Raw genomic sequence first — 25320 nt, 5'->3', positions numbered from 1 at the left:
TTTATTTTATTCATTCTTCTTTCGGCATTATTGGTGTTATATACGTTTATAAAATGCAATCATTCCAGCGTTTAACGTTATAATTATAACGTTTCCAAACACTGATCAAGTTAAACGCGAAATACATTATAAATATTAAATCTCGTCAATGTTGTAGAATGAAAATAAATTATTCATTAACTGTTGAAGAATAAATTAATTTCCTTTGACAAAGAAAAGAACGAGATAAACGATCACAAACAATGACATTTTTAATTAGTACCGATAATACGTAATTTTTCTTTTCCAGGTTTTACTACTATTATGATGCGTTATCATTTATATTTACATAATTTAAATATTTTTGTTAGCTTATCCCAATTAATTTTTATACCATGTACTCAATAGCTAAATGATTACCATACTATTATAACGAGTCCTTACTTGGAACGCCCAGATCCGTAACGATAGGCTTGTCTTGAATACCCAACTCCACAAACTAAGTATCTTGCTTATAAACAATAAACATTATAAATTGAAAGTTATAGTTCTTATGTATAAAACATTACTGAAAGCATTAGAAACATATGGCCTCCCATTGTGGGGTACTGCAAAAGTACCGAATACCAACAAAATCTAATAGCACTAAATTCTCGCTTTCAGAAAAATTACGAATGCTTCACCTTTTGCGTTCAATTACACCCTACTTAAAGATCTCAAAATAGCAATTGTGACAGAAGAAGCTGTACATTCGTACAAAATTTTCTATAATCGTCTACAATTCAACCAAAATCCATTGATAAAAACATCTATACGCAAACTATACTGGGAAATCCCGGGCGTCATCTTAAAAAGAACTAGTGCCATGACTCGTTAAAATAAAAATTAAAAAAATCGTAGATCTAGACCCTGAAAATCGTTAAATTTCTAGTCATTTGTCACCAATGGATGATTTCTTTATTCAAAGTATTGATGTTTGTTACTTAAATACATCACATATGCTTATTGTGCTACATTGTACAGATTGTTTGTATATATATAATTGTAAAATAAAAATAAATAAAAATAAAATTATAACGAGTAACGGATTTACACATTTTTTACACTCCATGCACTTCATGCAGGCATTAGGATCCTGACCCAGGTGCAATGGACTGACTTTGATAACATTGTTTTAAAAATATAGTACTACTCCCCGATGATGGCCGAAAAAAAATTATAATTGGAAACACTGACCTATTGTACGTTTCGAACATTCGGCCGATATAGGTAATAGCGTAAAGAATGCGAGTAATGCATTTATGTACTATGGGCAAACGCAGTGAATGTTTGATAAAACGTGACCGGAGTCGTTGACCTTAATATCCCAGCCCGGGACGTAATCATTTAAGATTTTTATGATTTATATGCTCAGGAACTATATGATACCACAGGAAAGTAACATTTTTAAGAACGATAAAAAACAAAATATTGTACTTATATCGGATATCATGTAAAAATGTTTACTACCTACTTTGACTCCTTCATTTGGTAAATGCGATTAATAAGATCGCACATTTACCGTGTTCACAATAAAATATTTTTAATTAATCACTAACGTTATTGAACAAATATTCGGATGAAAATGACGCTCTTATTTATAATAATACCACTCATAACCCTTGTCTTCTCAGTGTATTTATATGTATTATAATCGAATAATTTCAATGATAAACCTTTGAAATTCTAAACGAAACATTGGCATTTTATCAAATTTACATTTCCATTAGATCAAAATAAAAGTAACGACACGCGATAGTAATAATTTATGTTATTAATATATATATAAAATAGGTATATATATATAAACATTCCTTTAACAAGACTAGGTTATTTTTATTTAGACGAGTATATTTTGTGCTTGTCTCACACTGTTTGTTCGCTTTGATCTAATCAAGTATTCTATTTTATTACTGTTCGCATTTGAGAGTATTGAAGAAATTCCGTGTAAAAACAGTTATATTTAACTGAATATTTCATTATTCAAAATATTCATTAGTATTAAATGCTCTGAAGTTAATTAAAAACATTGCTCATATCATTAAAGCGTGATTCCATTAAAAAAATATTTACATATTTTTATAAAAAAAAATACACATATAACTTTTATTTATGTATCATAGGATATTTTATTCGATTGTATTTATATAGCATTAAAAAATTAACCATATTGAAAATGAAAATATTAACTATTTTTTAGCAGTCTAATTTTCAAAGAATTACATGTATTAATTTTAACTAGAAATCAAATACTGGGATGACATGATACGTAGGCTATACTGTAGTTTTTATAGTTTCTGAATTTATAACTTTTTTTTATTCTGATTGATGTACAAGGAATGTAGTGGTTTTGTATGTCTTAGTAATTAATATTATGTTTATTTCTGTCATTTATGGGATTTTAGCTAAAATGATTTCTGCGATCATCTACAAGAGGGATGATTTCTGGTAGTAAACTTTATAATATTCATGTAAACCAGAGGTGGCCAAACTTTTTTCGGCCACGATCTACTAAAAATATACATCACCTTTGAAGATCGACTTTCTTTGAAAATTTTTTTATAAACCAGAATAAAAGATAAAAACTATACAGATAAAACTTATCGACAATTTGTTCTTAATCACCATGATTAATTTTCGAACATGTGGCCTAAAAATAAATTCTAACATGATCGACTCTGAAATCGTCCGCAATCGATCATTTGGCCGCCCCTGATGTACACGAACAAAAAACAACAAACACTTGTTTGAGTTGATTTTTATTTTTTAATTTTATATACTTTTTTCAAATAAATAAAAACAACTGAAGAATTATTACAAAAAAAAAAGAACAGTAACATTTCTTAGATACCGCTTTTCAACTAAATAATCAAAACTCAATAAATAACAATTATTCTCGTATAGCTTGAAATTTTCACCGAATGCTAACACGATTGTTTTCAAGAGAAAGTAGAATTCTCAAAGAAATGGTTCTGTGTTAATTATAATAATTTAAATTTTTTTTCGTAAATAGGCTACGATATTAGTAAAATACGAGTATATTCGTATAAATATTTATCACTTAACTGTCTGTGTTACTTTTGGTTCTTAGTACTTTGTGATTTTTATGGTACTTAATACTATTTATATTTTAAACGTTTATTTTTAAATTTTTTATAAATAATCCGGTCGAAACATGTAGTTAGTTTATATTTTAAGTTTTATAATACTTTGACCATTAATCGTATTATATACACAGTGACTTTTATTGTGAATATATATTAGTATACAATAAGTTTAATTTTTAGTTAAAATTATTTAACCTAGCAAGTCGACATTTGATCAAAGCCGATACTATGTTCACAATAGATCTAACAACATTAAATTAACATGTCTCAGTGCACTCCGCCATATTTAATATTAGTTATTGTTTTCGTTCGAATTTAGTTCACCGTGGTACGACTCATTAATTGCACATAGCTCACTCTAATGTGAAAAAAACATAATCTTATATCGGTTATCTTAAACACACATATTTAGCCAAATCGCGTCTTCGACTAAACTAGTTGACGTTAAACAGACTCTCGAGCAGTTGCGTAACCAAGGGGGGGGCTAAGGAAGCTATAGCCCCCCACGGGCCGTATTTATATGTATACTATATCTATGTATTAAACTAGTATACTACTATTTTTATTTAAGTATTTTAAACTAATGGTATTAACTAAATTTTGACGATTAACGAATAACAGGTGTTTGTTTTTGGCGTAGATATTACAGATTACTAATACTTCAAGTTTCTACCATGATTATCACTATCTTTTTGATGGTTACCATGCAATGTTGTGGCGAGTCACTATCAATTTATAATCAATGAAAATATTATAAAAGATGCTAAAATATATGCCCAAGATCTCCATGATGATACCTCATCTACAATCAGAACTGAGCTGTTCATACGGAGGCAACAATGTAGTTAAAATACTATTCGAAAACCGAATTCTGCTGTTGATTTACTCCCTCATTGCACCAATCTTCAACCTAACATTAAAATACTTTTACAATTATTCGCCACGTTAGTAACCAGTTAGTTACCTCTTCCACTCCGGAAAGAGCGTTTTCTGCACTTAATCGCTTAAAAAATTATTTAAGAAGCACCATGTCGGAAAATAGACTGAATGGGTTAGGTATTGCTAATATAAATAAAAAAGAGCAATTCGATGAAAATGAAATAATAACTGAATTTGCCAGAAATTCGCCCAAGAAGACGCAACTGTCAGAGTGGAGCAAGTGACTGAACACTGTAACCAAAATTATTATTATTATAAGTTATATATTAATAAATATTTTTAAAACTATACTAAAATGCTTGAATTACATTTAAAAACTTGGTGGTAGATGGTGGGGGGGTTAAGGGTGAATTCTCATATCCTCTTTTACCTTACTTATTCAAAAAAGTGATTAGCCCCTCCCATTTAAAAATTGTGGCTACGCCGTTGCTCTCAAGTATATTCCAAGGATTAAATAATCCATAGACTGCCTTCTGTACTTAGAATCCGAATCCGATAGAAATGCAAAATAAAGTAAAGACGCAAGTTTTCGAATTTGGAATGTTGTTGTACTTAATAGATAAAAAATAAAATAAAAAATATTTTTGAAAATCGTAAATTATTATCAAGCTTTTGCTGTGTTGATGTTTTTTTAATCGTTATCCAAAAACGATAATTTTTAAAATTAAATAACTTTTAACTATTTCAAATTCAATGTAACTATAGGTTAAATTATTGTGCAATTTTAATAAAAAATTAAATATATAAAAATAAAAATAAATATCTTGTTTTCGTGAAATTATTCAAACTGAAAATCGAATTTTAAAAACGATCTATATATATATAATGTTTCTTATTATATAAAATTATACACATAAAATATATAAAGCTGAGCATTAATGAATTAAAAAGTAAAGTCATTAAATGAGCTGATTGTTTTTTCAAAAGTAACTTAACAAGTTAAATTGTCTACTTTTATTAAATTGTTAAAGCTACTAATCAAATAATTAATTTAATAATCACATTTAGTTATCGTTCATAATATAAATAAGCGGAATTACGATAAATAAAGTGTTTAACGTAGGTACTGTTCTTCGATTTCAATATGGATGGAAATAACGTACACGAACACATAGGTTTATATGCATGTCATAATATTATTGTCTTATTGAAAATAAAAAGTGACGAGTTCTTACCAATTCGGGTTACTTTATTTATCTATATTTATTTTTATTTATATTGTTGTTGTATGCAAGTTTATAGAACAGAAAAACTTTTAACGTTTATTATGTTACAAGATAAACTCTGCCAGATGAATTAAAAAGGTTTGCGTCGACCACCCGCTTTGGTAATAATGCGAAGACGGGGAAAATGAACATAATAAACAACGGAGAATTTTTACACATCTAAATAGGCAAATCAATCGTATTACTTCGAGTACGACGATATTATTTTGATAAAAACAATACAAAATTAAATAAATTATTAAAAATTAGTAAATGTTTGATATATAAGCAAATAAACAAATATAGTATAACATATATTATAGTATAGTATTACAGTTAGGTATATAAGTAAACGAGCCGCATTTGCATTTACTCTGTACGTACCCGAGGATGACCCTTCTAAACGAAACCGGTTACGAACATAGTTAAAAATACTCCAGACCTAGCATTTATTTATTTATTTATTTATTTATTTATTCATACATATTGGTATTGTATTATAGGCTATTGCCGATCTGATGGTTTCTTCTACAGCACAACGCCGCGCATCAGACGTTACACAAGCAATTTATGTAAATACAGTCAAACTTCTTTAACCCGAATTCGTCGATATCTCGAACTTTTTCCCCGGTCCATAGGATTTCCTATTTGAACAATGTACAAAAAAATCTTGTTTACCTCGAATATTTTCATGAATTAATCGGAGTTCCGAGTTTTATAATATAATATTATAAAATTATGATTTTTTTTTCTCGTGTATCTATGCATATTGTACGTGTATTACTTTGTGTTCTTATTTTATGGTTTAGAAAAAGGTTTTATATTTATTTGATTCGAAATAATTGTATCAATATTCATTGATATTTTATTTATCTGTTTGCAGAACTTCAATTTGAAGAAATATTTATCAAATTTGAAGTGGTAGAGTTTAAATTAAAAGCAAACAAATGTAAATTTATTAGATCAATAGTTAATCTATTAGGGTAAAAAGTTTCAAAGGATAAAATATTACCTTTACCCTTACTCTTTCCTTCCTCGCTAATTAAACGTGTTCCGAGTTCATTTTCGTGTTCGCAACAGTCAGGACGTTCGGTAAAAGTCAACTATGTGATCGTATTACAATATTCGGTAAGTACTAGTAGTACCATACTACGATTATACAATCGTCAACAAGTGTTTGCGCTGTTACGGTAAAAAATGTCGATGTTGAAGCGTATCCTTAAGAGTTGCGAACTGCCGACCGCGGTACTAGTGACAAGCCCGATGCAGGTAGTTAGAACTCACACGCCGTGCGCAACGTAACGAAGCGAATATTTTTATTAATTTTTTTGTATGGCATAAACAATGTAATATAACAGTGAATAAATTACATGGTAATGAACTGGTAACAATAATTAAACAGCGAACATAGATAATCGTGTGCGCGCGTGCGGCATCCCGCCGGGGAACTTAACTCACCTGTCAGCGCGTTAATCGTTTCGATCTCGTGCACTACTGGGTATACAGTCGGTCGTCGAGATATGTTTAAACAAAAATGATTTAGAAAAAACCGCTCATCTGTCGACGCGCCAATTTGGTTAACTAACCTAACCAGGAATTTCCTGGTTTCTGAATGTAGTATTTTGAACGAAATACATCGTATAATTCCCGTATAAGGTTTTGAATCCTTTTTGGAAAACCATTTCACAATCTGCTTGTACGCGCGAGAACTTAAATAAATTAAGTTGTATAATATACAATATTATTAATTAATATTATTAATTATTTCAATGTTTTTCTAAAATAAATCTACAATTGTGTTTCTGTTTTGATATTTTCTTATACCAGATAATATGCATATAATTCTATATTTTAATACTATAGATAAGAGTCGGTGCGTACATCAACAGTCGTAACTATATTTTACTTTATTTATCAACTAACATACAGGAATGTTAAGTGTTCTAATCTTATATTTAATAACCAATAAAATAAAGAAGAGAACAACCATTAAATTACCATAGTCTATTATTATATTACCTATTATTATTATAGACTATTACCATAGTCTTAGATTTTACAAATAGTTTCACGTATACATGGGAGCTCAGTAAATTTACCTGGTAAATTTTATCGGTAAGGTAAATTTACGCAAATTTTACCGATATTTTTTTTACCCGATAAATATTTTTTACCGTTCTAAAAATCGAGTAACCATTTATTTCAAATGTTTTCATGTACACACTAACACTAGCAACATTTAATTTTTATATCTAATTTCACACGTATTCAAAAAGTAAAATACATCAAATTTTCCCTTAAATTTCCAGTAAAAACCAAATAGGAATCATTTATAAATTGTTTAGAAAGTCTTGAAAAAAATAAAATCACACTACAGAATTTGGAAGTTTCCGATGATATAAATGTTGGAAAAATTGAAAAAATATTTAAATTAATTATAAACATATATATAAGGTAATAGAAAAGTTAGATAAAATAGTGAAATGCAAGATATTTTCAGACTAATATTGGAACTATGTTAAACATTTTATCACTCATGTTCGTCCAATAGTTAATTGAATTACAATTCTTGAGAGTGATACGCGAAGACTTTCTGTAGTACCAGAAGCTTTGAATGAAATCAAACAACATTTTATAACTCATATTTCAATTTTCCTATTACTAGAAGTAGAAGGAACAATGTTGCTAAAAATAATTGATGAATGTTATAAAATGGCTATACATCCAATCCATTTGCATATTTTATTTATCATATTACTCATACTTATACATATTTAAATATAATACTTGAGATTAAGTGTGGACAATTTTCTAGTAGTAGTATTGGTTAGCCGAGTTATAAACATGTTATTGTGTTCGTAATAAATTAGTAAAAAAAAAAATATATACTATTATAAAAATGTACTCAAAGTTTCCCGGTAAATTTACCGACAATTTTTTATGGTAAAATTCCCATCACTGGTTTCACTTAACTAGTTGAATACAGTTAACTCGTACTTGGTGCGTTTCTAATATATTATATTGCTGCAGTAAAAGTTTCCGCTAAAATATATCGTTTTGAATAAAACCACGTGGCATCCTTGTAAACGGGAAGAAAATGAATATAATTTTGAGGAAACTAAAGTTTTTCATAAATGTATTTATTCCACCTAATCAAGATCAAGTACTACCATATAGTAGCATGTACAGTTACACCGTAATGCTGTGATGTACAAAATATTTTTAACTTTAAGAGTACACACTAAATAAGTCATAAATAAATGTGTCAAATACGCGTCATGTTTATGTTATATTTAACTTAATTTAATTAAATATCAATGTTATATTTAACTTTGATATTTAATTACATAATATAATATAAATAATATAATAATAATATTAAAGTTTTTTTTTTTTTAAATCTAACGTGGAAAACGTTTTTCCTGATGTACATGAGAATGTAGAAATTATATTTACCTAATTCATCTATTTAATCTTTAGTCAATCATGCCCTTGTCCAGCTGAGATACTTATAAACAATTATAATATATAATTTGCGACCACAATGATTCGTATTATGGCAATTGAATAATGATAAACATTATAAAAAAAAGTTTCTTTACTTTCACGATCACGCACGTGAACATGTGTATTTTGGATCCGATGAAACAATTCAGGAATGTTGAACAGACGTCCCAAACATCGTACGTACAACTTCAGCGCAGCTACTTCTTCCGGAACATGGCCCGTGTCTATGATATTCCGAACTCGCGAGACCAGTATGTGGCGTGTTCATGAGCTTGTCGCTTTCAATCTTCCGTGGAGAGCGACGAATGTTTTCGTAGACATGTTTTCATTAAATCAATCTCGGAATGCCCGACGACGGGAGTAATAAAATACGCGAAACAATAAGAACGCTTATATTCCGCACCACCACCACCATCGTCGCGGCCGAGAACCTACGATTGAATATATTGGCCACGTCAAATAAATTATACTCCGGGCAACAAAACGGAAATTATTTTTTCTTCTTTTTTTTCTTTTTTTCTTCATGAACTTTGTATTATTAATGTTTTAGTATAATAAGCTATTTCATTTCGTGAACGTTTCGCCGAGAATAATAATCGTTTCGACATCAGCGGCTGTGCCGGCGATGCACGATACCAGCCGGCAATGAATAGTGTGCAAGATTTTAAAACCTGGTTGAATCGAACGTTATGTATCGAGATAATGGATGCCCGCAACGGAAAATAAAAAAACGGTCGTATCTCACACCAATTTTCGTCTGTACGTAAATAATTAATGAAAAAACGATTTTTTTTTCGCTAAAAATATTACAATTCATGTTTTTTATTTATTTATTAATTTACAATTAAAAACCATTGTTTTCAATAATGAATAAGTGTTAAAAAACAAGAAATGAATATTGCCCTTATTATTAGGAAATGGTGACTACCTTTATGACCCTTTTCATTGCCAATATTTTCCATTTTATCTATACGCATACGAGTGGATAACTCCAAAGCCATAGTAGAGCCCATAATCGTCCTAATCCTACTTATGCATTTTTCAAGTTATTTTTATTTTGTTGAAATGTACGAACACATAATATATAGTTGACTGTATTTATGTTAGACCTTTTTTTTCCGAATAATTCAAAACTATTCACACCACTGGCGTGTTTACTACATAGTTATAAACAATGTTAGTGTTGGAGTGATCTCTCACTATTAACTATTTTCCATATTTTTTTGACGTTCCACTTCGGCGTCGCATTTTCAAATTACACCCAATCATATTAGGTAAAAATAATAAATGTATATCCAACTTGAATAAAATGTATTTATTTTTAAAAAGTCATAATTTTCTTGTAAAATAATAAGACCGAGTATTGAGAAATTCTGTCCGAAAGAGATTAGTATATTAGTAATATTTAAGAAAGATTTTGACCTAAGTGGTAAAGATACCGCGTGGGTCAATTATCAACAATCCTAGTAGACTTACCTTAAGACGGCATAAAATTCGAAGTGTATTTTCGGAACTCTTATTTATATTGCGCACAAGCAATGATTTTAGTAAAGAGCTGACGAATGCTTGCTAATAGATGATAATAAATGGTACGTATTCATAGGGAATCGATGTGTGTTTAGGTAACCCATTAGTTTTTGGAACAGGACAACGAGTTATGATTATTAACTATATTATATACTATATTATATAATATATAATATTATTATTATTCATAATACTGGCAATATTACAATAAGATAAATAAATATATTCTACTAATGTTGTGTCAAATGAAATATTTATTGAACGGTTAGGTGCCACATATTAATAGTACAGTATACGGATTACTTCGGTGTGAACGTATGGAAACGCATATGGCTTTATTTAATAAAAACTTATTGCGAAAATTACTTACAGTTCGATCGCAAATCAGTGAAAGACAAAACACTTACTTCCCAAACATAATGCTTAACGTTTCATATGGATGATATTGTGACTACAATTGGAGATTCAAAATTCTTAATGTCGTTTGTTACAACTGTCTCACATTATTTTTGTACATTTATTTTCTTACACGCTGTATTCATTCTTAATTTTTCCTATTTAAACGCGGTTTCCACAAGACCTTTAATGTCGACGATCAGTACTAATAGTATAACTAATTTTAAATAATATTTTTCGTATGTTTGCAGTATATTTTAATATAGTACACGTAAATAAACTACATGTAACATTGATGAAAAATCTATTACTTAACGTTTTACTTCATTCAAGTAAGAAAAAAAAATTAACATTTACATGTTATTCTTAATCATTTAAAACAATCAACTCCAATCTATGGTATACAATTTTATTCCCAATCATAATTTACTTACCATGCTTTAATTATCAAGCTCCATTGTAATATTTTGTGATCGCGATTTCATTAACTTTATAAAGTTCATGAACTGTACCTCATAAATTATCGATATATTGATATATGATTTTATTATTACTTACTGAATTGTATATACAACTTCTACTATTGAATAAACTTTAAATATAGAATTGAAACTTGAGCTTTGCTTTATTCTTTAACTAAATTGAACTTTTAATTAGTCACAGAATATTATTGTTGTAAATAAAATATATTTTGTTTAATTATGGATTTTATATTAATTTAAACATACCAATGAGATGCAAGCTTGATACTTTGTGTACATTAAACTGTGAAAATTAAAAATTACTTTATATTACCTAATGTTAGTGTTCGGTGTTGAATAAATAAGTAGGTATAACTTGGTCATTTTAGTAACTGGAAAATAATTTTAAAAAATGGTTGTTAAGGAAAAACTATGCATCTGATTTTGTAGATGAAAAATTGGGATTGTCACTTACAAAAATAAATTGTATTGTTTATACGCATATCAAACAGAAAAAGAATTTGAAATTTTCTTAGAATATGTATCTGAATAAATCCTTTCATTTTCCGAGGTTCAAAGTCATGCAGCTGAATTATCTAGTGATAATTCTTAACGTAAACATACTATATAAATAACTGTAGTACCATAAGAATATAAATATTATGTATGACACTTTTTTTACTTTACAATTTATATTTATGTTTTATAAATACAATATGATTTTGTCTTAATAAACATAATACATTTGAAATGCTATAAAAATGCAGTAAGTATAGTATAATATTCTTCCGTTAAAGCATCTTTTCATTCCCTCACGTAATTTGTTTATTTTATTGATGGTAATATGATAAAATTACGTACATTTTTTTTTTGTCAATACATTTATTTCCGTAATCAGTTAACCAATAAAGCATAATACTTTAAGATATTTAATTCTAAACATGAATAAATAATTTAGTGTTTTATACTATTGTTGAAATCATATGTTAATGAAAAAACAAGTCAAAATTTACAAATAATTTGTGGAATTCATATTTAATTTTACAATTACCATATACACCCATAAAATATTTCCGGTAATAAATGAATATATTACACCGACTGTGTTGTATACTATTCGATGAGGGATGACAACATGAAAATTCTCCAGTTTATGCAAATTAATAATGCGTTAAATTTCAAATTTTAAAATCGTATATCCAGCCACCGTTGACGCACTGCCATTCAAAAAAATGTACACGTGATTATTTTCGACAAAGACAAATTACATTGAATTTATTCGATAATATTTAATACCCTGTTCATTTTGACCAAAAGGAAGAATCTATCATGAATTTTTAGTATAAATTATAAAAATGTAGTTGCGTGTTTCGTCATCATAAAGAAACGATGACCAATTTTCGTTAAATATTTAAAAACTCCAGTTAACCTCTGCTACGAATCAATCGATAAATCCAATTTTTAATTCTTATACTTTTTTATTGTTCAATACTCACTTGCATTGTAATATTTTCCTTTAAAAGGTTGGTTTATTTATAAAATATTCTACGGTAATTAAAATTTATTACAAACACAATAATACAATAGTATGTATAATGCATAGATAGAGGTGGAAAATAAGTTTTTCGGTTATAGGCCTTAACAATTTCACTCACCAATTATTAAATATAATAGTACCTAAATCTATAAAAATTTCTAAACAATGTCTTCCCCGCTTTTAATTATTTAATCTACTCTGGAAAAATTTTAATGGATATTCACCAAATTTTAATGAAAACAATGATAATTTTTATGAACCACCATAATTAAAATCATTGTTTGGACAGTTAATTAAACATAACATCGTGTTTCGTATATAAGAAATACGGATACATTTTTTTATTTTTTATTTTTTTTTTCATACAAATAATATATTTTAATAAAATACAATAAAATGTGCCACGCCTTAAATGTTGTTACACTAAGAAGTTGCCTACTCTTTTATTGAAAAATTACCTCTGTATATTGATAAAAATAATAAAATGGGTAAATCGCACGTCGTTTTCCATAAAACACGTGAAAGAACGAAAAATATTAAAATAAATCAGTTTATTAAAATTATATTTTTTTTTTTAATATAAATCACTTATTATTCATAAAAAAAACAATTCTTTATATATTTTTTTTTATTAATATCCCAAATATTATTTTTATTATTAATTTTTTGTAAAACAAGTTTAAAAAATTACTAATTTTTTAAAATTAGTGATTAAATTATTAAATTATTAAATTATTAGAAAATTTTTTATTTAAGTTTTATTTTTGATTTGGGTTACTTTAAAACTTTCACGGATATTAATTTTAAAATTCAATAAGTACTAAAGTCCTATTAAAAAGAAGAAAAATATTTATGTTTCATAAATCGCTCGATGAAATTTATAAATTATTAAACTTTCAAATGTTGAACAATTTATTAACTGTAAAACGTATGCTTAGCTAAGAAATGTATATCTCACAATATGGACAATCTAGGCCGTGTTTAGAAATTATTTTCGGGAGGGGTCCAAATCATGTATATTGTAATTTTATTGAATTTAGTTTTTAACTTTTGATATTTGATTAAAAATAAGACAGAAAAAGATTTAAACTTCTTTTATTCAAATTAATATTATATTTTCATATGATATTATAAACATGGGCAAAACTACGGGTCAGGCCAGTCAGGCCATAACCTGACCAAATACTAACGAAAAATATGTATATATTATAATATATATTTTAATAATTATTTAGGGGCATTATAAATAATATATTTATACATGTAAATGTATACATTTTTACGTTTTATATATTACTATAATATAGTATATAGATACAATTGGTACAAATAAGGATTATAATAGAACATAATAAGTCTATTCTATTCTATTCTCGTGTATATGTGCACAAGTGCACGTGCACTACCTACCCAAACTCAAAAAAAATTGAAAACATATACCATAATAATACAACTAAATACATGTAGTGTTATCAAGATTATTTTTTAAAATATAAAAATATTAATTCAGAATATTATGAAATTAATATATTTAGATTGGCTTATTCCGAAGGCCAAACGGCAGGTGGTTGTCCGCGACAGAGCGGTATCAGTGCGTGTGTTATAGTGGTGTAGTAGTGCACACTATTGCTGTGCACATTTGTACTATGTAAAAATTAAAACAAGTCGAAACACGCAACATGCGTTATAATAGAATTTATGTGCACATTCATTTCTGTGCACATGACCAATTTAATTGTTATCTGCAAATTATTTTCGATTTCACCATGCCGTTGCACGTTGGCATCGGCATTATGATTAATTTTTACTCGTATTGAGTTGGGGGCAGTTGTCCGAAAAATAATAAGGACCGGAATCGAAAGACAGTAGCATAAAATGTATTGCCAACATAAAATTTTTAAAAATTATATTATAAAATTATTTTTTTGTTTAAGAAGTTATACTGATCATTTGAATGATAATTATATTTTTTGATAATAATATTATAACATAATTAGTTTCATATAAAATAAACATAGGTATCAATTATATGAAATAATTATACATTTTTGAATACTTATTTTTACTACATACTTAAAACTAAAACATGTAATATTTTATACTATTTACTATTTACATACTAGTACATACTAGTACATAGAGAATTAAAAAAAAATGATGAAAAACTTATATATTTTTCGAAAGGTTCACATACAATTAAATATTAAGCTACATTACATAAACATACATGATATATTACATAAATTTATAACATGGATATGTTTTTTAGATGAATATTAAGAAGAATTGCAAGAACAGAAAAGCATTACTCTTCTCTAATTACATTGGTTACTAAAATAATACAAGTCTAAGTTTTAACTCGAAAACATATCCATGATTTAATGTTATACCTATTAGTATTTTTCCCGCTTTGAAAATCGGGGGGGTATTGTATAACTTTTATCAACAGAAATTATATAATTGGATTTGGTAATTTTCGATTTAGTCAGTTGGTACTGCTTTTTCAATTTTCGGATTATTTCTTAGATCCTTATCTTTTTTTTGAACAAGTGCCAATTACTCACTCATATTTGTTTATTATATTCCGATTATCGGCTGATAACGTTAGTCATTAGGAACCGAATTTATATGCAAATGCATATATGTATTGGAATAAGCTTAATCTGATGAGCATTGTTCCCGATTTAGATCTTTCTTATCAAAATAACACTAATTTTATTTTGCATATTTTGCATATTTCAACGTTTTTACCTATTAAATGCATATTCAATGCATATTTGTAGTTTTATAGTGCATATTATTATTAATAGCACATATATTCGTTTTCGTCGTATTTTCACGATCAAAGTCACATAATATCGATAAAATTGCAACCGGTTCTTATTTCCAAAGATAAGATTACATACTCATATCATCCAATGCAATATGGTAAAATATGAATTCAATTTTTGTTTTCACTTTTTTTAATGTTGGTATTTATACTTTATAGATTGATGATAAAGAATGTTAAAAGATGACAAAATATTTTAAAAGCTTTTTATCCTTTTTTTAATACCGTATTAATTTATATATATATATATAGATAGATAGGTAGATAAGTACGTTATATGTACAAAAACCTATGTTTAAATCAATATTTTTTTTTCTATAGGTGGCTATAGATCTTACAAATTATTTGTGCACCACCCTATGTAAACCTCACGAGCCGCCACTGCGTCTATCTATAACAGAGCTGCTTAGTTACGTGTCGACCTAACGTAATTTCGGCTAACATAGGCTGAGCATTGAAGAGTGATAATACTAGCGATGGTCAACGTATTAAGTATTAATAAACGAAAATCAAAAATAGTTTCCATATTATGAATCGTAATATTTGTTATAAGATCGACGTAAATTTAAATTCACATTTTAATAAAAAATATTTTGTATATTTATTTAGTGTGAATATCTCCCTCCCTGTTCTAGTGAAAAAATATAGCTGGGGTGCGCAAAAAAAAAAAAAGGAATAGGAGCTCCTTTATGCACCCCCCCCCCCCAAACTCGAGCATTCATAATACCAGTAATTTACTCGTTATCAAACGTATCAGCTTCGCTTAGAATGCTAAAGTTCACAGTCACTAAAAAAAATAATTCAGTTTAGTCAGTTTATTATTAAGAACTATTGCAACTAATAAATTGGGCGAAAAGTTTATGGAAAGGTTCAACCTCCAACGGTTTTCAATAGTTGTTCGAGGACTCGAACATATAAGTGAAATTCTCTTGTTGTGTATTTGATCATTTTTATAAATATAGTTGAAAACCATGTAACCAGTGGCATATACATAACTTATGTATAGGGTGGGAGATCATTTGCAAAAAAAAATCATATTTAGTTTATCATTATTTTTTTACGTTTCTAACTCCCTCACACTAAGAATATTATTTTATAAAAAGGCCTACGAGGGATCTGAACCACACATTCTCCCTTATATATGCCACTGTATGTGACAGATATAAAACTTAATTATGATCAATGGTAAAATATTCGTTTTCTAAGTTATTAACTGTCTGTAATTTCCTAGAGAAATAAATTGTCAATAGATTTTGTTATAAAATCATTAAAAATATTTTCCAAGAAAGTACCTAATCATAAATTAAAACAATTTTAGATACCTACATAATTTTTAATGACAAAGTAGCATTGTATAGTATCTACCTATTTTAATGTTTTATTTTCCAACTATTCTTGTGGTTAAATTGAGTCTATAGATATATAGTTCATTATTTACAAACTATAATTATCTAGGTATTATATTACATTAAAAATTTAAATACAGTAGTTTGATGATATTAAATAATAATATTCAAATAGAAAAAGAAGTGGGGAAGATTATTATAATAAAAATATTAAGTAAGAAGATAACTTTTTATTAAAGAAATAAATATAATAAAAGGCTTTACTCAATATTTAAAGATACTATTTTTTTTTTTGTTACATCCATAGTCCTCGGTAGTATAGTGGTAAGTATCCCCGCCTGTCACGCGGGAGACCGGGGTTCGATTCCCCGCCGGGGAGGAAAATTTTTGCAATTTTTTTTTGAGATTTTTTTTTTCTTTCATCTTTTAAAACATTTTTTTACTCAACGCCGTTCGTTAAACCAATTTGGTTTTAGAACAAGTTGACTTTCATAACAAAAATAATATTTATAACCTATACACTTTTTCTCAGTACCATAATTAGTGAAGGCTTCGAGTGTTGTTCAATTTTTTCTACAATTGTGCTACGACGGTAATCTACCAAAGCTTAGAATTTATTGAAAAAGTAGTTACGTAAATGCACGATATGAATCAGAGCAGGGCCGGCGACAAAGGTGGAGTGTTATGACTCCTGTCTATGAATGACCTATCTATATGGTCGGAAATCATCAACAAATTAAGTAATATGTGTGTTGTTGAATTTCGTTTTAGGAAATAGTCGGCGAATTCGTGTATTTTTAACCAATTATCTCCTTTCATCAATATTTGCTAGCACCGGCACTAAGTCGGAAGTACGTGTATGCCAGGTTTAAGGAGTATCTTATACATGAATCCCACGAGAGCTTCAAGCGTCCCGAGAGGTACACGATAACGCATTTACACTTGCATCTCTGTCATTAAACATCTCGAACTTTATGAAAATAGTGCGGACGGTATAAATGTAGTTTTAATAATACCTCCTGGACGTCCATTCGTATGTGTTTTTTACGTCCTATTTTTACCTTGATATTTATATATATATATAACTTCTCTACAAATATCATTGCAATGTCAATGGTTAGGATACGTTATTATTAAAAATTAAGTTTAAAATCTCTTATCCCACTATCTTGTACAATTCTCGCTATTTCACTCAAACGGGCACAACGGATATTTTGCTCGGGTCAAAATATTTTGATCATAACTTGTAATGCAACAGAACGTGGTATATGCACCGGACGATATCGCCCGTATCAACTGAAATTTCATGACCAGGACTAGGGAGTTAAAGCATTTGCTAATTTTTATAAATTGACTTAAAATGTAGCAAAGTGCTATAGAAGTGTATGGTAAGTTATAACACGTACAATTATGAAATTTGAAATTGCCTTTTTTTGCTTTTTTCAGCAATTTTTCAAAAAAATGCTTATTTCCAGTTTTTATCTGATTATTGTTGCTTATTTTACCAGTTTTTTTTTTACGTTTTTATAGTTTTCTCCTGAAAAGTCATTTTTTATAGAATTAAAAATAAAAATAATTTTTATCTTATTTACGTTGTCACGTAGTCCGTCACCGTCCGAGATATCGTTGTAGGATTAACAAAGCTATTCCAACGCTGAAAATAGAACTGAGTATCAAACGTCAGAATGATTAAAAACACAAAGAACAATTTACATTTTATTTTTCAGAAAAATCCCTTAGAAAATCCATAAAATCTTTAAAGTCTTGAAAGTGAAGATTTATTTTTATTTTGTTTGATTTTTTAGTTAAAATTTTAGTTTTTTTTTTTTTAATATATATTTTTGCTTAATTTTGAATTTTTTAAATGCTTATTTCAGTGCTTATAATGATGTTACAAGCGCTTTTTTAAAAGCTTATTTTAATGATTTTAAGTTCTATAAGTCCCGAGTCCTGGTCATGACCAATACCACTCGCCGTTATATGAGAAATAATGTGCTGAAAACTCGCTCTGTCGTCGACGGTTTGTCGAACTGTTCGCAACAAACATTATACTATATTAAATTATATTATATCTCTTAAATTTATAAGTTTTCTTCAGTGGCGTTTCCTGACTTTCGGCGTCAGGCGTTAATGTGTGATTGATTAGGACCCCCTCCCCCCCTTATGAAAAATAAATTCTTATCAAATATCAACATATTATTATTATTTATTTTACATACTTTTTAAGTTTTTAAAAATACATAAAATATTTATAAAATTAAATTATTATACAAACTGAAAATGTTTTAATAAATATATTCTATTATAGATTGATTTTTATTTGAAATCAAATTCTATTCTTCTCTCTTTCTCAGTAAATTTGTTTATAACATCTTCATAAAATTTATTTCTGTTTGCTCTTAATTTGAAAACCAATACTTTTTCTATTGATATTACACTTAAGCTGTTCATTCTTTCTTGTGTTTGAGTTGAGCGACAATATGTATGGATTCTTTTTTAAAGATGAAAATGATCTCTCCACTGAAGCGGTTGATGTTGGTATAGTAGATATTAATTGAGCCAACTTATACACCTCGGAAAATCCACTGTTTAAGCTCATTTCAGAAAGATAATTCATAATTTCAATAGGGCTTTTATCGGATGATTCGTTTAAGGTGTACCATACATGAAGTTCATTTTGTAGTTTACCATAGTTGAAAAAATCGTCATAAATATCTTGTAGATTTTTAATTAAATTAGATGGAAAATTATCTTTTTTCGCAAAACATTTAATTTTCGTAGGATTAAGTTTTTTTTTTTTTATTTTTTTTTTATTTTACAAATACACATACACAATCTATAGGATTAAGTAAATTAAAATATTGCAATTTTTCAAACGATTTAAAACGGATATTAATTTGAGATTGTATATTATCAATAATTTCAAAATAAAGACGTCTATAATAATCTATCCTGTCGGTTTTTATTTGTCTAACCCTGCGATTGCTTACAAAAAGTTCATTAGCATTTTCAGTAAATGATGCCCATAAAGTGTCAAAATTTTCCCTTTCTTGGTATAATTGGTTTTGAAAATCAAGTATTTTTTGACTACAAAATAAAATATCAAAATTTTTTGACTGTAAAATATTGAACAATACGTCAGTAAAAATAAGAAGATTAGATAATATTTGTATAATAAAAATGTTTTTATTTTCTTGAAGAAAATTTGCAAATCCTTTTGCTGTCATTCCAGTAACATTATCAAAATCAACACTTTCATAAAAAACATAAAAAAATCAACTAATGATGTTCGATGATTATGAACTGTATGAACTAATCGTGAATTAATCGTTACAACGAGTAGTAGCTAATGTGGGTAACTTTTTGGTCGTAAATTCTGAAAGTGCTTTTAGTCTTTTAGGAGAATGAGAAAAAAATACAGGTAAAGAGTTAAGACCTCGAAAAAAAATTTTAAGTTCCTTATTGCATTCTAATGATTGTTGAAGTATTAAATTAATAACATGCGCATAACAATGAGTAAATATAGCTTTAGGATATTTCTTTAATACTTTACTTTGCAACCCGTTTAAATGGCCAGACATTACTGCTGCTCCGTCATATGTTTGTGCCACTAATTTGTTTTAAATTTTAAATTTTTCAACTACTTGATAAACGTGTTTAAATAAAGAGGTTGCTGTTTTGTCAGCACTCATGTCATCAAATCCAAGAAAACGTTCAACAATTTTGTTTTCGTTTTTTGAAAAATATCTCAGTACTGTCGATAGTTGTGATTTATTACTAATATCAGTTGTTTCATCAAGTATAATTGCCACGTATTGTGTATTTTGAATTTCATTAAATACCTTATGTTTAATAACATCAGCAATTGAATTTATTAAATCATTTTGTATGGAAACAGAAGTACCTCGGAAAATAGTAGATGTATCTAAATGCTCTTGTAATAATGGATCAAATTCTTGGGTGGAAATCAATAACTCCATATAGTTTCCCCTATTTACTGAATATTTGTTTTCATTATGTCTCCTAAAAGATAATTCCTGTTTAGCTAAAAAAGATACAGAATTTATTAATCTTTTTAATATTTCTCTATTTTTTACTGCTTTTTCATTATGTAATTGAATATCTATTTTTCTTTGTTTATCTAATGATGTGTCAATTCTAGTAGTTGATGGTGATAAAAATGTCTTAAGTTTAAAATATCCACCTATATGAATTTCTGATTCAGTATGTTTTTTAACTGTTGTATTTAAATGATTTAAATCATCATACCCTTGATTATTCCAAACAGTTTTTTTCGTAGAAAATAGTAAACAAGACCAACAAAAAAATTTATTCGATATTTCACAACCGCATAACCAATCAGATATATTATAAAGCTCTTTACGAAAATGCCGAGTGCATGACGTATTATTTGTTGTCTTTTTAATTTTTACTGATGTTAAAATGTCAAGATCTGGACACGGTCTACCATTTTCAACTAAAACTTTTTTTTTCAGCAAATAAAAGTCTTGAAAAGCATTTTTGTTTTAATTGATTTACAACTTCGCTACGGTTACACATATTGTTAATATGGAATAAGTTTACTATAAGACACGTATTGTAAATTAGTACCAAGAGTATCTTAAACAAAAATAAATACCTGGTAACTGTCTTGAATTATCAATCAATTGCAATAAAAATACATAAAAGATAGAACTAAATGGTAAATAATAATTAACAATAGTACTAGTACAATACTGATGCAGTGATGCACAGATATAAACAATAAGTTTTCGGCGATCGGAGTTGCAGTGCGAGTGTACGACGTGCAGCCGTGTTGATCCCCACCACTGCCATTAGCGGCTGGTCGTTAATTTCATTTTCAACGACTTGGTCTAGTATTAACATTGCACCGAAGTTAGCCGACAATATCACGACAAATTACGAATATGGGATATTAGATACCGCAAGTCGTTGTTTAAAACATTAACGTCATTACACGACATAATACATAATATTCCGTAATCACGCCATCGCGCGTCGTAGCTGCAGACCGTGCATGCTGCATGGTCGAATATCGAGTTAAAAATAGTTTATTAGTTGATTATTATTTTTATTTATAGAGAAGTGTACCTACAAGACAATTATTTAAAGTTTTGTATATAAAATTATATTACTATGTAATATGCATTACAAATTTACAAATTACAATATTACACACATGTTATGACATTAATGTTATAGGGCGTTAACACACAACTTGCACATCCAGAGAAAACGCCACTGGTTTTCTTTGACATCTGATTTTTTTTTTTTTTTTTATGTAATCGACCATGGGTAGAGACAACTACTCGTACTTTACCGTGATACGTCTTTGGGGTGGGAGGGCAATATCGCGATGGAAAATATGTATGATCATCAAACATGAGGTAACGTGTTCCATTTATTTATTTAAATACTTCCTGACTATACTCAACGATCTGTTTTTTATTAGTTTGTGACCAAATTGTACAAAACCATTTCGGTCTACTTATATATATATATATATATATATATATATAAATTACTTTTCTTTTCCTTCATCCTTTAATTATGTAAATTCAAGAAATATAAAAAAAAAAGGGAAAAATTTAAAAAAATTTTCGTGTTCCTTTTTGTGTATTTATTGGTGACCCCTGCTTCGACAGTTAGTTATGTGATCGTTGAACTTCAAAGTCTGAAAAGTTGCAAACTCCTTAAGACCAATTTATTGTTGACTATCACGAGTTCAGTAAAATATAAAAAACATAAATTTAAACATATTTATTATAACATTATTTTTAATTAACTTTTAATGATTAATAGACAAAATAGTCAAAAAATGTATTATAATTAACTCGTTAAAAATAAATTATATTGAATTTACATTTATAAAATGTATGTACCTATAGATACCTTGTAATTTGAATTTAAATACATTTCTTCTCAATTTTTTATTTAACCCATTTATTATTTGATTTCTATTTTAATTTTTACCAAACCTATTACGACCCATAAGCAATGCGGTTAAATCAAAATGATGCTATTTGATTTTTGGATGAAGGAAAATCTTATATTTCTGCGTACCTTGTTATTTGCGTTATATGCATAATGATTATTATCATATTAACAGTGGCGTAGCCAGGATTATTAAATGGGAGGGGCTAATCATTTTTTTGGATAAGTAAGGTAAGAGAGGTTATGAGAATTCACCCTTAACCCCCCTCCCCATCTACCACCAAATTTTTAAATGTAATTCATGCATTTTAGTATAGTTTTAAAAATATTTATCAATATATAATTTATAATAATAATAATAATTTTGGTTTCAGTGTTCAGTCACTTGTTCCACTCTGACAGCTGACAGTTATTATTTCACTTTCATCGAATTGCTCTTTTTTATTTATATTAGCCATAGCTAACCCATTCAGTCTGTTTTCCGACATGGTGCTTTTTTAATAATTTTTTAAGCGATTAAGTGCAAAAAACGTTCTTTCCGGAGTGGAAGAGGTAACTGGTAACGTGGTGAATAATTGTAAAAGTATTTTAATGTTAGGTTGAAGATTGATGCAATGAGAGAGTGAATCAACAGCAGAATTCGGTTTTAGAATAGTATTTTGACTCCATAGTTGCCTCCATATGAACAGATTAGCTCTCATTGTAGATGAGGTATCAGCATGGAGATCTTGGGCATATATTTTAGCATCTTTTATAATATTTTCATTGATTATAAATTGATAGTGACTCGCCACAACATTGCATGGTAACCATCAAAAAGATAGTGATAATCATGGTAGAAACTTGAAGTATTAGTAATCTGTAATATCTACGCCAAAAACAAACACCTGTTATTCGTTAATCGTCAAAATTTAGTTAATACCATTAGTTTAAAATACTTAAATAAAAATAGTAGTATATTAGTTTAATACATAGATACACTATACATATAAACATGGCCCATGGGAGGGACTATAGCCCCCTTAGACCCCCCTTGGCTACGCCACTGTATATTAATATGTATGGTGTACTATTAGTGCAACTACGTGAGTGCGTTGCGCGATCACGGAAATTGAAGACAAATATTATATAACATACTTTATAAAAATATAACGATTTTCACGAATTTTAATTGATTATATCAATTCAGGCGTATTAATTCTAAATAAAAAGTAATTCAATATGATGCAAACTACTCCGTGTATATGAATTAAATGTGTAATTTACTATACTATCTGTTTCAAAAAACGACACGTTCAAATTAAAAGTCATAGAGCCGTGTATTAGTATAAATGTATACGGAGCATATTATTTTATAAGTTAAGAAAAAAGGAAACGCATCGCTCGTTTCAGTAAAGGAATAATTGTGAACATTTTAGTTTTGAAGTGACAGAAAATGACTACGTATCCCATTGTCGACAATATTACGGAGGAGAGATGAATCTCGACCTGTATGTCATTAAAAAATTGTTTACTGTAGTAGGGTAGTTATGTTAACTGTAATTTATAACTTGTTAAATAATTTAACATTTATGAATAGAAACTACGTCCATAAATAATAGTCTCAAAATTACCCACGCAGTAATAAAAGAGGCAATTCTTCTGGGTAGGATGAGATACAACGATGGGTAAATTTCATATCTCTATGTTGGTATTTTTAATTTGAAACCTATGTTTTATAACGATGTTCTCGAAAAAATGATTCTAAGTAAAAGAGGTCGGATGGATTAGTTTATATATCTAAAAATAGTTGATATAGTAGAAATACGAAATTTATTAAGAATTTAGGTTGAACTTGGAATGTTCTAACTTTCGCACGAAATAGGCATTTATAATCCGGATAAACCGACAACTTCAAGTGCTTGTATGCAACACAAATAGCATTAAAATATTTTATAAATATGAAATTTCTTAAATAACAAATACCGCATAATGGAAATTCGTTGAAATATACGATTGCGTATTTTTTTATTTTTATTTATTTATTTATTTATTTTTTTTTTTTTGTTACATAGTGAATCTTTTAAAAAATCTTGTATCCGATTTCCAAGACTTGAAAACAATTTTTACAGCAAAAATGTGGTAAATTTTCGTCATTTTTATCGCTTTAGCAAATTTTGGTTTGAATAATGATATTCTTTGAAAATAAAAATTTGATTTCGGTCAAGAACCGGTGTTTTGCTATTTTTATCATTTTTCTTCTTTTTTACTCAATTATTCAGGGAATTTCTGAGAAATTCAAAATATAATTCGTCCCCAGGGGCGGATAGGCATGATCTGACCGGCCCGGGAAAAATAGAATTTAGCGGCCCATATGATCTTATCCAAGATCTAAAAAAATAATTTACTCAACTTTGAAGGAACCAACCAATCCCCCCCATTTTTTGGTAGGAATAACATGAATTTAATATTACACTATTAAAAGTTATAACTAAATTTTTTGTTACTTTACT

General features: G+C 28.1%; 1 protein-coding gene and 1 non-coding gene across 6 annotated transcripts in view; one reads left to right on the top strand and one right to left on the bottom strand.

Annotated features, from left to right (window-relative positions):
* Nucleotides 1-25320, bottom strand: part of LOC112694496 (leucine-rich repeat-containing protein 4-like) — a 264913-nt gene that overhangs the window by 189860 nt on the left and 49733 nt on the right. The window lies entirely within an intron of this gene.
* On the top strand, nt 17181-17252 carry Trnad-guc. Its single transcript has one exon. It is a non-coding gene; the product is annotated as a tRNA-Asp (tRNA).

Source organism: Sipha flava, unplaced genomic scaffold (assembly GCF_003268045.1).
Source record: "Sipha flava isolate LNK unplaced genomic scaffold, YSA_version1 130_pilon_pilon, whole genome shotgun sequence".
NCBI lineage: Eukaryota > Metazoa > Arthropoda > Insecta > Hemiptera > Aphididae > Sipha > Sipha flava.
This window is presented reverse-complemented; position numbering and strand designations above follow the sequence as displayed.